Here is a 14,715-nt window from a genome sequence, read left to right as displayed (position 1 = left end):
TAAAAAAAAAATCAGGGCCGAGGGCTGATCACTCGAATACGTTGAGTAGCTCTTGCAAAGGGATCGCACAGGCTATGTGTATTGGGAATGTAGCATTCCCAACACTTTCTTCAGTGCCTCTGAGCACCTTGTCTCGTTGCGCTTGTTACTGAGCCATTCGAGGTTATTAACCTTTGCCACCTTTCACTTCTTTCCATCCAGGTGGCCCTTGCTGAAGTTTGATGGCGTACAAGGTGTGTGACCTTCCTCCTCAGATTGTCTATCTGCCTTGAACAGGTGGTGGTGTGTGGCTGCCAGAGGGTCATTTTGCTGTCAGACTATGAACGCAATGGTGTTGCTGCCGCGTGAAAGATGTCGTGAAATGTGTTGCGTCGTGGCTTATAAAGCATGTTGGTTGTAGAAAGCGTCGCGGTTTAATGAAGCAATGAAATGTGCCAAGGAAAATGTGTTTAGTGTATTTTGAATGAGCCGCTTTGTTAATGCAAAGAAGAGAAAGTGGCCAGTCTGATGAGTAAAGAGCGGATGTTGTGCGGTGATTGTGATAGGCGGATGTGTGGAACATGTTTGCTGTTGATAGTTTTGATAAAACAGGTGGCGGGCCGCGTACGTGTTGTGGATGAGAGTCTCCATGCGGCAGTGCAAAGCGATTTGGAATTCAAAAAGTTTCCGCTGACAGCTCTCGGGTGGCCTCAGCCACGCTCACGCCTCCCCGTCAGGGAATTGAACCCCGGTCTCCCGCGTGACAGGCGGGGATACTCACCACTATACTAACGAGGAAGCACACAGAGATGATTTCTACAGTTTGCCAGAGATTGCCAGCCACCTTTGGGCTTCATCGATGTTGTGTCAGCTTGGAGGGGGCACGTTTCCATCACCATTTCGGCTTCTACTTTGGAGCCAGGCAGCCGACGCAGTACCACCGCTAAAGCTCTTGACTCAATCAATTCAATTTTATCCCTTATCCCACATCATTGATGTTACATCGCACAGTGATTTGCCTCCTCTCTGTGATGGCATACATTCAACACTTTCATCCAGTTCAGTCCTGTGACAGCTGCAGAGATCTGGACGGCGGATTCGCACTTTTGCGGGCTTGATATTGCACATCATCGGCCACTACAGGCAAGCAGGAAACGCATATGATTTTTTTTTTGCTTGTTTGCTTGTTTGTTTCTTTCTTTCTTTACTTGTTTGTTTTTCTCTCTTTTCCTGGCCTTGCAACAGAAGCAAGCACGATATGCAAAATACTTGGAGTTCAATGTTTTGGCCCACGCTGCATTATTCTTTTCCCCTTTCCCGACACCACACTTTAGAAAGAAATCCTTCGTGTGGGTATCGAGAAGGATTGGCACCATGGGCTCGCCGTGGATGACTTCAGGTACACGGTGTGCAAAAGTGCAAGATGGGCGTTGTTCTCTCGTGCTCACAGAAGTTTTGATCTTGGTGTTCCAAACAAGGACTGTTTTGAGCGAGAAAGCTTTTTTGTGGCAGGAGGGAAGGGTTAACCAGAGGACAAGAAGATAAGGTGATTCGCATTCGAAGCAGACGTACAAGGAAAGAAGGATTAGTTTAGGCAGCATGTTGTTGTGTGAGCTGACTGAAAGTCGTGTGCTTTCAGATTGAATGTTAACATTCAAGAGAGAATGGCAGGATGCTGCAAGGGAATTAAAAAAAATCAGGGCCGAGGGCTGATCACTCGAATACGTTGAGTAGCTCTTGCAAAGGGATCGCACAGGCTATGTGTATTGGGCATGTAGCATTCCCAACACTTTCTTCAGTGCCTCTGAGCACCTTGTCTCGTTGCGCTTGTTACTGAGCCATTCGAGGTTATTAACCTTTGCCACCTTTCACTTCTTTCCGTCCAGGTGGCCCTTGCTGATGTTTGATGGCGTACAAGGTGTGTGACCTTCTTCCTCAGATTGTCTATCTGCCTTGAACAGGTGGTGGTGTGTGGCTGCTGGAGGGTTATTTTGCTGTCAGACTATGAACGCAATGGTGTTGCTGCCACGTGAAAGATGTCGTGAAATGTGTTGCGTCGTGGCTTATAAAGCATCTTGGTTGCAGAAAGCGTCGCGGTTTAATGAAGCAATGAAATGTGCCAAGGAAAATGTGTTTAGTGCATTTTGAATGAGCCGCTTTGTGAATGCAAAGAAGAGAAAGTGGCCAGTCTGATGAGTAAAGAGCGGATGTTGTGCGGTGATTGTGATAGGCGGATGTGCGGAACATGTTTGCTGTTGATAGTTTTGATAAAACGGGTGGCGGGCCGCGTACGTGTTGTGGATGAGAGTCTCCATGCGGCAGTGCAAAGCGATTTGGAATTCAAAAAGTTTTCCCTTCCTGCTCTCGGGTGGCCTCAGCAACGCTCACGCATCCCCGTCGGGGAATTGAACCCCGGTCCCCCGCGTGACAGGCAGGGATACTCACCACTATACTAGCGAAGAAGCACACAGACACGCTTTCTACAGTTTGCCAGACATTGCCAGCCACCTTTGGGCTTCATAGATGTTGTGTCAGCTTGGAGGGGGCACGTTTCCATCACCATTTCGGCTTCTACTTTGGAGCCAGGCAGCCGACGCAGTACCACCGCTAAAGCTCTTGACTCAATCAATTCAATTTTATCCCTCATCCCACATCATTGATGTTACATCGCACAGTGATTTGCCTCCTCTCTGTGATGGCATACATTCAACACTTTCATCCAGTTCAGTCCTGTGACAGCTGCAGAGATCTGGACGGCGGATTCGCACTTTTGCGGGCTTGATATTGCACATCATCGGCCACTACAGGCAAGCAGGAAACGCATATGATTTTTTTTTCGCTTGTTTGCTTGTTTGTTTCTTTCTTTCTTTACTTGTTTGTTTTTCTCTCTTTTCCTGGCTTTGCAACAGAAGCAAGCACGATATGCAAAATACTTGGAGTTCAATGTTTTGGCCCACGCTGCATTATTCTTTTCCCCTTTCCCGACACCACACTTTAGAAAGAAATCCTTCGTGTGGGTATCGAGAAGGATTGGCACCATGGGCTCGCCGTGGATGACTTCAGGTACACGGTGTGCAAAAGTGCAGATGGGCGTTGTTCTCTCGTGCTCACAGAAGTTTTGATCTTGGTGTTCCAAACAAGGACTGTTTTGAGCGAGAAAGCTTTTTTGTGGCAGGAGGGAAGGGTTAACCAGAGGACAAGAAGATAAGGTGATTCGCATTCGAAGCAGACGTACAAGGAAAGAAGGATTAGTTTAGGCAGCATGTTGTTGCGTGAGCTGACTGAAAGTCGTGTGCTTTCAGATTGAATGTTAACATTCAAGAGAGAATGGCAGGATGCTGCAAGGGAATTTAAAAAAAAAATCAGGGCCGAGGGCTGATCACTCGAATACGTTGAGTAGCTCTTGCAAAGGGATCGCACAGGCTATGTGTATTGGGCATGTAGCATTCCCAACACTTTCTTCAGTGCCTCTGAGCACCTTGTCTCGTTGCGCTTGTTACTGAGCCATTCGAGGTTATTAACCTTTGCCACCTTTCACTTCTTTCCGTCCAGGTGGCCCTTGCTGAAGTTTGATGGCGTACAAGGTGTGTGACCTTCTTCCTCAGATTGTCTATCTGCCTTGAACAGGTGGTGGTGTGTGGCTGCTAGAGGGTTATTTTGCTGTCAGACTATGAACGCAATGGTGTTGCTGCCGCGTGAAAGATGTAGTGAAATGTGTTGCGTCATGGCTTATAAAGCATGTTGGTTGCAGAAAGCGTCGCGGTTTAATGAAGCAATGAAATGTGCCAAGGAAAATGTGTTTAGTGCATTTTGAATGAGCCGCTTTGTGAATGCAAAGAAGAGAAAGTGGCCAGTCTGATGAGTAAAGAGCGGATGTTGTGCGGTGATTGTGATAGGCGGATGTGTGGAACATGTTTGCTGTTGATAGTTTTGATAAAACGGGTGGCGGGCCACGTACGTGTTGTGGATGAGAGTCTCCATGCGGCAGTGCAAAGCGATTTGGAATTCAAAGAGTTTTCTCTTCCCATTCTCTGGTGGCCTCAGCAACGCTCACGCCTCCCTGTCGGGGAATTGAACCCCGGTCTCACGCGTGACAGGCAGGGATACTCACCACTATACTAGCGAAGAAGCACACAGAAACGCTTTCTACAGTTTGCCAGAGATTGCCAGCCACCTTTGGGCTTCATAGATGTTGTGTCAGCTTGGAGGGGGCACGTTTCCATCACCATTTCGGCTTCTACTTTGGAGCCAGGCAGCCGACGCAGTACCACCGCTAAAGCTCTTGACTCAATCAATTCAATTTTATCCCTTATCCCACATCATTGATGTTACATCGCACAGTGATTTGCCTCCTCTCTGTGATGGCATACATTCAACACTTTCATCCAGTTCAGTCCTGTGACAGCTGCAGAGATCTGGGCGGCGGATTCGCACTTTTGCGGGCTTGATATTGCACATCATCGGCCACTACAGGCAAGCAGGAAACGCATATGATTTTTTTTTTGCTTGTTTGCTTGTTTGTTTCTTTCTTTCTTTACTTGTTTGTTTTTCTCTCTTTTCCTGGCTTTGCAACAGAAGCAAGCACGATATGCAAAATACTTGGAGTTCAATGTTTTGGCCCACGCTGCATTATTCTTTTCCCCTTTCCCGACACCACACTTTAGAAAGAAATCCTTCGTGTGGGTATCGAGAAGGATTGGCACCATGGGCTCGCCGTGGATGACTTCAGGTACACGGTGTGCAAAAGTGCAAGATGGGCGTTGTTCTCTCGTGCTCACAGAAGTTTTGATCTTGGTGTTCCAAACAAGGACTGTTTTGAGCGAGAAAGCTTTTTTGTGGCAGGAGGGAAGGGTTAACCAGAGGACAAGAAGATAAGGTGATTCGCATTCGAAGCAGACGTACAAGGCAAGAAGCATTAGTTTAGGCAGCATGTTGTTGTGTGAGCTGACTGAAAGTCGTGTGCTTTCAGATTGAATGTTAACATTCAAGAGAGAATGGCAGGATGCTGCAAGGGAATTAAAAAAAAATCAGGGCCGAGGGCTGATCACTCGAATACGTTGAGTAGCTCTTGCAAAGGGATCGCACAGGCTATGTGTATTGGGAATGTAGCATTCCCAACACTTTCTTCAGTGCCTCTGAGCACCTTGTCTCGTTGCGCTTGTTACTGAGCCATTCGAGGTTATTAACCTTTGCCACCTTTCACTTCTTTCCATCCAGGTGGCCCTTGCTGAAGTTTGATGGCATACAAGGTGTGTGACCTTCCTCCTCAGATTGTCTATCTGCCTTGAACAGGTGGTGGTGTGTGGCTGCCAGAGGGTCATTTTGCTGTCAGACTATGAACGCAATGGTGTTGCTGCCGCGTGAAAGATGTCGTGAAATGTGTTGCGTCTTGGCTTATAAAGCATGTTGGTTGTAGAAAGCGTCGCGGTTTAATGAAGCAATGAAATGTGCCAAGGAAAATGTGTTTAGTGTATTTTGAATGAGCCGCTTTGTTAATGCAAAGAAGAGAAAGTGGCCAGTCTGATGAGTAAAGAGCGGATGTTGTGCGGTGATTGTGATAGGCGGATGTGTGGAACATGTTTGCTGTTGATAGTTTTGATAAAACAGGTGGCGGGCCGCGTACGTGTTGTGGATGAAAGTCTCCATGCGGCAGTGCAAAGCGATTTGGAATTCAAAAAGTTTCCCCTGACAGCTCTCGGGTGGCCTCAGCCACGCTCACGCCTCCCCGTCAGGGAATTGAACCCCGGTCTCCCGCGTGACAGGCGGGGATACTCACCACTATACTAACGAGGAAGCACACAGAGATGATTTCTACAGTTTGCCAGAGATTGCCAGCCACCTTTGGGCTTCATCGATGTTGTGTCAGCTTGGAGGGGGCACGTTTCCATCACCATTTCGGCTTCTACTTTGGAGCCAGGCAGCCGACGCAGTACCACCGCTAAAGCTCTTGACTCAATCAATTCAATTTTATCCCTTATCCCACATCATTGATGTTACATCGCACAGTGATTTGCCTCCTCTCTGTGATGGCATACATTCAACACTTTCATCCAGTTCAGTCCTGTGACAGCTGCAGAGATCTGGACGGCGGATTCGCACTTTTGCGGGCTTGATATTGCACATCATCGGCCACTACAGGCAAGCAGGAAACGCATATGATTTTTTTTTTGCTTGTTTGCTTGTTTGTTTCTTTCTTTCTTTACTTGTTTGTTTTTCTCTCTTTTCCTGGCCTTGCAACAGAAGCAAGCACGATATGCAAAATACTTGGAGTTCAATGTTTTGGCCAACGCTGCATTATTCTTTTCCCCTTTCCCAACACCACACTTTAGAAAGAAATCCTTCGTGTGGGTATCGAGAAGGATTGGCACCATGGGCTCGCCGTGGATGACTTCAGGTACAGGGTGTGCAAAAGTGCAAGATGGGCGTTGTTCTCTCGTGCTCACAGAAGTTTTGATCTTGGTGTTCCAAACAAGGACTGTTTTGAGCGAGAAAGCTTTTTTGTGGCAGGAGGGAAGGGTTAACCAGAGGACAAGAAGATAAGGTGATTCGCATTCGAAGCAGACGTACAAGGAAAGAAGGATTAGTTTAGGCAGCATGTTGTTGTGTGAGCTGACTGAAAGTCGTGTGCTTTCAGATTGAATGTTAACATTCAAGAGAGAATGGCAGGATGCTGCAAGGGAATTAAAAAAAATCAGGGCCGAGGGCTGATCACTCGAATACGTTGAGTAGCTCTTGCAAAGGGATCGCACAGGCTATGTGTATTGGGCATGTAGCATTCCCAACACTTTCTTCAGTGCCTCTGAGCACCTTGTCTCGTTGCGCTTGTTACTGAGCCATTCGAGGTTATTAACCTTTGCCACCTTTCACTTCTTTCCGTCCAGGTGGCCCTTGCTGAAGTTTGATGGCGTACAAGGTGTGTGACCTTCTTCCTCAGATTGTCTATCTGCCTTGAACAGGTGGTGGTGTGTGGCTGCTGGAGGGTTATTTTGCTGTCAGACTATGAACGCAATGGTGTTGCTGCCACGTGAAAGATGTAGTGAAATGTGTTGCGTCGTGGCTTATAAAGCATCTTGGTTGCAGAAAGCGTCGCGGTTTAATGAAGCAATGAAATGTGCCAAGGAAAATGTGTTTAGTGCATTTTGAATGAGCCGCTTTGTGAATGCAAAGAAGAGAAAGTGGCCAGTCTGATGAGTAAAGAGCGGATGTTGTGCGGTGATTGTGAGGAACATGTTTGCTGTTGATAGTTTTGATAAAACGGGTGGCGGGCCGCGTCCGTGTTGTGGATGAGAGTCTCCATGCGGCAGTGCAAAGCGATTTGGAATTCAATAAGTTTACCCTGACAGCTCTCGGGTGGCCTCAGCAACGCTCACGCCTCCACTTCGGGGAATTGAACCACGGTCTCCCGTGTGACAGGCGGGGATACTCACCACTATACTAGCGAAGAAGCACACAGAGACGCTTTCTACAGTTTGCCAGAGATTGCCAGCCACCTTTGGGCTTCATAGATGTTGTGTCAGCTTGGAGGGGGCACGTTTCCATCACCATTTCGGCTTCTACTTTGGAGCCAGGCAGCCGACGCAGTACCACCGCTAAAGCTCTTGACTCAATCAATTCAATTTTATCCCTCATCCCACATCATTGATGTTACATCGCACAGTGATTTGCCTCCTCTCTGTGATGGCATACATTCAACACTTTCATCCAGTTCTGTCCTGTGACAGCTGCAGAGATCTGGACGGCGGATTCGCACTTTTGCGGGCTTGATATTGCACATCATCGGCCACTACAGGCAAGCAGGAATCGCATATGATTTTTTTTTTGCTTGTTTGCTTGTTTGTTTCTTTCTTTCTTTACTTGTTTGTTTTTCTCTCTTTTCCTGGCTTTGCAACAGAAGCAAGCACGATATGCAAAATACTTGGAGTTCAATGTTTTGGCCCACGCTGCATTATTCTTTTCCCCTTTCCCGACACCACACTTTAGAAAGAAATCCTTCGTGTGGGTATCGAGAAGGATTGGCACCATGGGCTCGCCATGGATGACTTCAGGTACACGGTGTGCAAAAGTGCAAGATGGGCGTTGTTCTCTCGTGCTCACAGAAGTTTTGATCTTGGTGTTCCAAACAAGGACTGTTTTGAGCGAGAAAGCTTTTTTGTGGCAGGAGGGAAGGGTTAACCAGAGGACAAGAAGATAAGGTGATTCGCATTCGAAGCAGACGTACAAGGCAAGAAGCATTAGTTTAGGCAGCATGTTGTTGTGTGAGCTGACTGAAAGTCGTGTGCTTTCAGATTGAATGTTAACATTCAAGAGAGAATGGCAGGATGCTGCAAGGGAATTAAAAAAAATCAGGGCCGAGGGCTGATCACTCGAATACGTTGAGTAGCTCTTGCAAAGGGATTGCACAGGCAATGTGTATTGGGCATGTAGCATTCCCAACACTTTCTTCAGTGCCTCTGAGCACCTTGTCTCGTTGCGCTTGTTACTGAGCCATTCGAGGTTATTAACCTTTGCCACCTTTCACTTCTTTCCGTCCAGGTGGCCCTTGCTGAAGTTTGATGGCGTACAAGGTGTGTGACCTTCTTCCTCAGATTGTCTATCTGCCTTGAACAGGTGGTGGTGTGTGGCTGCTAGAGGGTTATTTTGCTGTCCGACTATGAACGCAATGGTGTTGCTGCGGCGTGAAAGATGTAGTGAAATGTGTTGCGTCGTGGCTTATAAAGCATGTTGGTTGCAGAAAGCGTCGCGGTTTAATGAAGCAATGAAATGTGCCAAGGAAAATGTGTTTAGTGCATTTTGAATGAGCCGCTTTGTGAATGCAAAGAAGAGAAAGTGGCCAGTCTGATGAGGAAAGAGCGGATGTTGTGCGGTGATTGTGATAGGCGGATGTGTGGAACATGTTTGCTGTTGATAGTTTTGATAAAACGGGTGGCGGGCCGCGTACGTGTTGTGGATGAGAGTCTCCATGCGGCAGTGCAAAGCGATTTGGAATTCAAAAAGTTTTCTCTTCCAGCTCTCTGGTGGCCTCAGCAACGCTCACGCCTCCCCGTCGGGGAACTAAACCCCGGTCCCCCGTGTGACAGGCGGGGATACTCACCACTATACTAGCGAAGAAGCACACAGAGACGCTTTCTACAGTTTGCCAGAGATTGCCAGCCACCTTTGGGCTTCATAGATGTTGTGTCAGCTTGGAGGGGGCACGTTTCCATCACCATTTCGGCTTCTACTTTGGAGCCAGGCAGCCGACGCAGTACCACCGCTAAAGCTCTTGACTCAATCAATTCAATTTTATCCCTCATCCCACATCATTGATGTTACATCGCACAGTGATTTGCCTCCTCTCTGTGATGGCATACATTCAACACTTTCATCCAGTTCAGTCCTGTGACAGCTGCAGAGAACTGGATGGCGGATTCGCACTTTTGCGGGCTTGATATTGCACATCATCGGCCACTACAGGCAAGCAGGAAACGCATATGATTTTATTTTTGCTTGTTTGGTTGTTTGTTTCTTTCTTTCTTTACTTGTTTGTTTTTCTCTCTTTTCCTGGCTTTGCAACAGAAGCAAGCACGATATGCAAAATACTTGGAGTTCAATGTTTTGGCCCACGCTGCATTATTCTTTTCCCCTTTCCCGACACCACACTTTAGAAAGAAATCCTTCGTGTGGGTATCGAGAAGGATTGGCACCATGGGCTCGCCGTGGATGACTTCAGGTACACGGTGTGCAAAAGTGCAAGATGGGCGTTGTTCTCTCGTGCTCACAGAAGTTTTGATCTTGGTGTTCCAAACAAGGACTGTTTTGAGCGAGAAAGCTTTTTTGTGGCAGGAGGGAAGGGTTAACCAGAGGACAAGAAGATAAGGTGATTCGCATTCGAAGCAGACGTACAAGGCAAGAAGGATTAGTTTAGGCAGCATGTTGTTGTGTGAGCTGACTGAAAGTCGTGTGCTTTCAAATTGAATGTTAACATTCAAGAGAGAATGGCAGGATGCTGCAAGGGAATTAAAAAAAAATCAGGGCCGAGGGCTGATCACTCGAATACGTTGAGTAGCTCTTGCAAAGGGATCGCACAGGCTATGTGTATTGGGCATGTAGCATTCCCAACACTTTCTTCAGTGCCTCTGAGCACCTTGTCTCGTTGCGCTTGTTACTGAGCCATTCGAGGTTATTAACCTTTGCCACCTTTCACTTCTTTCCGTCCAGGTGGCCCTTGCTGAAGTTTGATGGCGTACAAGGTGTGTGACCTTCCTCCTCAGATTGTCTATCTGCCTTGAACAGGTGGTGGTGTGTGGCTGCTAGAGGGTTATTTTGCTGTCAGACTATGAACGCAATGGTGTTGCTGCCGCGTGAAAGATGTAGTGAAATGTGTTGCGTCGTGGCTTATAAAGCATGTTGGTTGTAGAAAGCGTCGCGGTTTAATGAAGCAATGAAATGTGCCAAGGAAAATGTGTTTAGTGCATTTTGAATGAGCCGCTTTGTGAATGCAAAGAAGAGAAAGTGGCCAGTCTGATGAGTAAAGAGCGGATGTTGTGCGGTGATTGTGATAGGCGGATGTGTGGAACATGTTTGCTGTTGATAGTTTTGATAAAACGGGTGGCGGGCCGCGTCCGTGTTGTGGATGAGAGTCTCCATGCGGCAGTGCAAAGCGATTTGGAATTCAAAAAGTTTTCCTTTCCCGCTCTCGGATGGCCTCAGCAACGCTCACGCCTCCCCGTCGGGGAATTGAACCCCGGTCGCCCGCGTGACAGGCGGGGATACTCACCACTATACTAACGAGGAAGCACACAGAGACGCTTTCTACAGTTAGCCAGAGATTGCCAGCCACCTTTGGGCTTCATAGATGTTGTGTCAGCTTGGAGGGGGCACTTTTCCATCACCATTTCGGCTTCTACTTTGGAGCCAGGCAGCCGACGCAGTACCACCGCTAAAGCTCTTGACTCAATCAATTCAATTTTATCCCTTATCCCACATCATTGATGTTACATCGCACAGTGATTTGCCTCCTCTCTGTGATGGCATACATTCAACACTTTCATCCAGTTCAGTCCTGTGACAGCTGCAGAGATCTGGACGGCGGATTCGCACTTTTGCGGGCTTGATATTGCACATCATCGGCCACTACAGGCAAGCAGGAAACGCATATGATTTTTTTTTGCTTGTTTGCTTGTTTGTTTCTGTCTTTCTTTACTTGTTTGTTTTTCTCTCTTTTCCTGGCTTTGCAACAGAAGCAAGGACGATATGCAAAATATTTGGAGTTCAATGTTTTGGCCCACGCTGCATTATTCTTTTCCCCTTTCCCGACACCACACTTTAGAAAGAAATCCTTCGTGTGGGTATCGAGAAGGATTGGCACCATGGGCTCGCCGTGGATGACTTCAGGTACACGGTGTGCAAAAGTGCTAGATGGGCGTTGTTCTCTCGTGCTCACAGAAGTTTTGATCTTGGTGTTCCAAACAAGGACTGTTTTGAGCGAGAAAGCTTTTTTGTGGCAGGAGGGAAGGGTTAACCAGAGGACAAGAAGATAAGGTGATTCGCATTCGAAGCAGACGTACAAGGCAAGAAGGATTAGTTTAGGCAGCATGTTGTTGTGTGAGCTGACTGAAAGTCGTGTGCTTTCAAATTGAATGTTAACATTCAAGAGAGAATGGCAGGATGCTGCAAGGGAATTAAAAAAAAATCAGGGCCGAGGGCTGATCACTCGAATACGTTGAGTAGCTCTTGCAAAGGGATCGCACAGGCTATGTGTATTGGGCATGTAGCATTCCCAACACTTTCTTCAGTGCCTCTGAGCACCTTGTCTCGTTGCGCTTGTTACTGAGCCATTCGAGGTTATTAACCTTTGCCACCTTTCACTTCTTTCCGTCCAGGTGGCCCTTGCTGAAGTTTGATGGCGTACAAGGTGTGTGACCTTCCTCCTCAGATTGTCTATCTGCCTTGAACAGGTGGTGGTGTGTGGCTGCTAGAGGGTTATTTTGCTGTCAGACTATGAACGCAATGGTGTTGCTGCCGCGTGAAAGATGTAGTGAAATGTGTTGCGTCGTGGCTTATAAAGCATGTTGGTTGTAGAAAGCGTCGCGGTTTAATGAAGCAATGAAATGTGCCAAGGAAAATGTGTTTAGTGCATTTTGAATGAGCCGCTTTGTGAATGCAAAGAAGAGAAAGTGGCCAGTCTGATGAGTAAAGAGCGGATGTTGTGCGGTGATTGTGAGGAACATGTTTGCTGTTGATAGTTTTGATAAAACGGGTGGCGGGCCGCGTCCGTGTTGTGGATGAGAGTCTCCATGCGGCAGTGCAAAGCGATTTGGAATTCAATAAGTTTACCCTGACAGCTCTCGGGTGGCCTCAGCAACGCTCACGCCTCCACTTCGGGGAATTGAACCACGGTCTCCCGTGTGACAGGCGGGGATACTCACCACTATACTAGCGAAGAAGCACACAGAGACGCTTTCTACAGTTTGCCAGAGATTGCCAGCCACATTTGGGCTTCATAGATGTTGTGTCAGCTTGGAGGGGGCACGTTTCCATCACCATTTCGGCTTCTACTTTGGAGCCAGGCAGCCGACGCAGTACCACCGCTAAAGCTCTTGACTCAATCAATTCAATTTTATCCCTCATCCCACATCATTGATGTTACATCGCACAGTGATTTGCCTCCTCTCTGTGATGGCATACATTCAACACTTTCATCCAGTTCTGTCCTGTGACAGCTGCAGAGATCTGGACGGCGGATTCGCACTTTTGCGGGCTTGATATTGCACATCATCGGCCACTACAGGCAAGCAGGAATCGCATATGATTTTTTTTTTGCTTGTTTGCTTGTTTGTTTCTTTCTTTCTTTACTTGTTTGTTTTTCTCTCTTTTCCTGGCTTTGCAACAGAAGCAAGCACGATATGCAAAATACTTGGAGTTCAATGTTTTGGCCCACGCTGCATTATTCTTTTCCCCTTTCCCGACACCACACTTTAGAAAGAAATCCTTCGTGTGGGTATCGAGAAGGATTGGCACCATGGGCTCGCCGTGGATGACTTCAGGTACACGGTGTGCAAAAGTGCAAGATGGGCGTTGTTCTCTCGTGCTCACAGAAGTTTTGATCTTGGTGTTCCAAACAAGGACTGTTTTGAGCGAGAAAGCTTTTTTGTGGCAGGAGGGAAGGGTTAACCAGAGGACAAGAAGATAAGGTGATTCGCATTCGAAGCAGACGTACAAGGAAAGAAGGATTAGTTTAGGCAGCATGTTGTTGTGTGAGCTGACTGAAAGTCGTGTGCTTTCAGATTGAATGTTAACATTCAAGAGAGAATGGCAGGATGCTGCAAGGGAATTAAAAAAAAAATCAGGGCCGAGGGCTGATCACTCGAATACGTTGAGTAGCTCTTGCAAAGGGATCGCACAGGCTATGTGTATTGGGCATGTAGCATTCCCAACACTTTCTTCAGTGCCTCTGAGCACCTTGTCTCGTTGCACTTGTTACTGAGCCATTCGAGGTTATTAACCTTTGCCACCTTTCACTTCTTTCCGTCCAGGTGCCCCTTGCTGAAGTTTGATGGCGTACAAGGTGTGTGACTTTATTCCTCAGATTGTCTATCTGCCTTGAACAGGTGGTGGTGTGTGGCTGCTAGAGGGTTATTTTGCTGTCAGACTATGAACGCAATGGTGTTGCTGCCGCGTGAAAGATGTAGTGAAATGTGTTGCGTCGTGGCTTATAAAGCATGTTGGTTGTAGAAAGAGTCGCGGTTTAATGAAGCAATGAAATGTGCCAAGGAAAATGTGTTTAGTGCATTTTGAATGAGCCGCTTTGTGAATGCAAAGAAGAGAAAGTGGCCAGTCTGATGAGTAAAGAGCGGATGTTGTGCGGTGATTGTGAGGAACATGTTTGCTGTTGATAGTTTTGATAAAACGGGTGGCGGGCCGCGTCCGTGTTGTGGATGAGAGTCTCCATGCGGCAGTGCAAAGCGATTTGGAATTCAATAAGTTTACCCTGACAGCTCTCGGGTGGCCTCAGCAACGCTCACGCCTCCACTTCGGGGAATTGAACCACGGTCTCCCGTGTGACAGGCGGGGATACTCACAACTATACTAGCGAAGAAGCACACAGAGACGCTTTCTACAGTTTGCCAGAGATTGCCAGCCACATTTGGGCTTCATAGATGTTGTGTCAGCTTGGAGGGGGCACGTTTCCATCACCATTTCGGCTTCTACTTTGGAGCCAGGCAGCCGACGCAGTACCACCGCTAAAGCTCTTGACTCAATCAATTCAATTTTATCCCTCATCCCACATCATTGATGTTACATCGCACAGTGATTTGCCTCCTCTCTGTGATGGCATACATTCAACACTTTCATCCAGTTCTGTCCTGTGACAGCTGCAGAGATCTGGACGGCGGATTCGCACTTTTGCGGGCTTGATATTGCACATCATCGGCCACTACAGGCAAGCAGGAATCGCATATGATTTTTTTTTTTGCTTGTTTGCTTGTTTGTTTCTTTCTTTCTTTACTTGTTTGTTTTTCTCTCTTTTCCTGGCTTTGCAACAGAAGCAAGCACGATATGCAAAATACTTGGAGTTCAATGTTTTGGCCCACGCTGCATTATTCTTTTCCCCTTTCCCGACACCACACTTTAGAAAGAAATCCTTCGTGTGGGTATCGAGAAGGATTGGCACCATGGGCTCGCCGTGGATGACTTCAGGTACACGGTGTGCAAAAGTGCAAGATGGGCGTTGTTCTCTCGTGCTCACAGAAGTTT

The 14,715-nt window shown here is 47.3% G+C and overlaps 3 non-coding genes across 3 annotated transcripts; all 3 read right to left on the bottom strand.

Annotated features, from left to right (window-relative positions):
* Window positions 1–705: 705 nt before the first annotated feature.
* On the bottom strand, window positions 706–777 carry trnad-guc (transfer RNA aspartic acid (anticodon GUC)). The gene has a single exon. It is a non-coding gene; the product is annotated as a tRNA-Asp (tRNA).
* Window positions 778–5,700: 4,923 nt separating this feature from the next.
* trnad-guc (transfer RNA aspartic acid (anticodon GUC)) lies at window positions 5,701–5,772 on the bottom strand. Its single transcript has one exon. It is a non-coding gene; the product is annotated as a tRNA-Asp (tRNA).
* Window positions 5,773–10,680: 4,908 nt separating this feature from the next.
* Window positions 10,681–10,752, bottom strand: trnad-guc (transfer RNA aspartic acid (anticodon GUC)). Its single transcript has one exon. It is a non-coding gene; the product is annotated as a tRNA-Asp (tRNA).
* Between the last annotated feature and the right edge of the window lie 3,963 nt (window positions 10,753–14,715).

This window comes from Heterodontus francisci, chromosome 34 (assembly GCF_036365525.1).
Source record: "Heterodontus francisci isolate sHetFra1 chromosome 34, sHetFra1.hap1, whole genome shotgun sequence".
Classification (NCBI taxonomy): domain Eukaryota; kingdom Metazoa; phylum Chordata; class Chondrichthyes; order Heterodontiformes; family Heterodontidae; genus Heterodontus; species Heterodontus francisci.
Note: the sequence above shows the minus strand (reverse complement) of the source record. Positions and strands in the feature narration are given on the sequence as shown.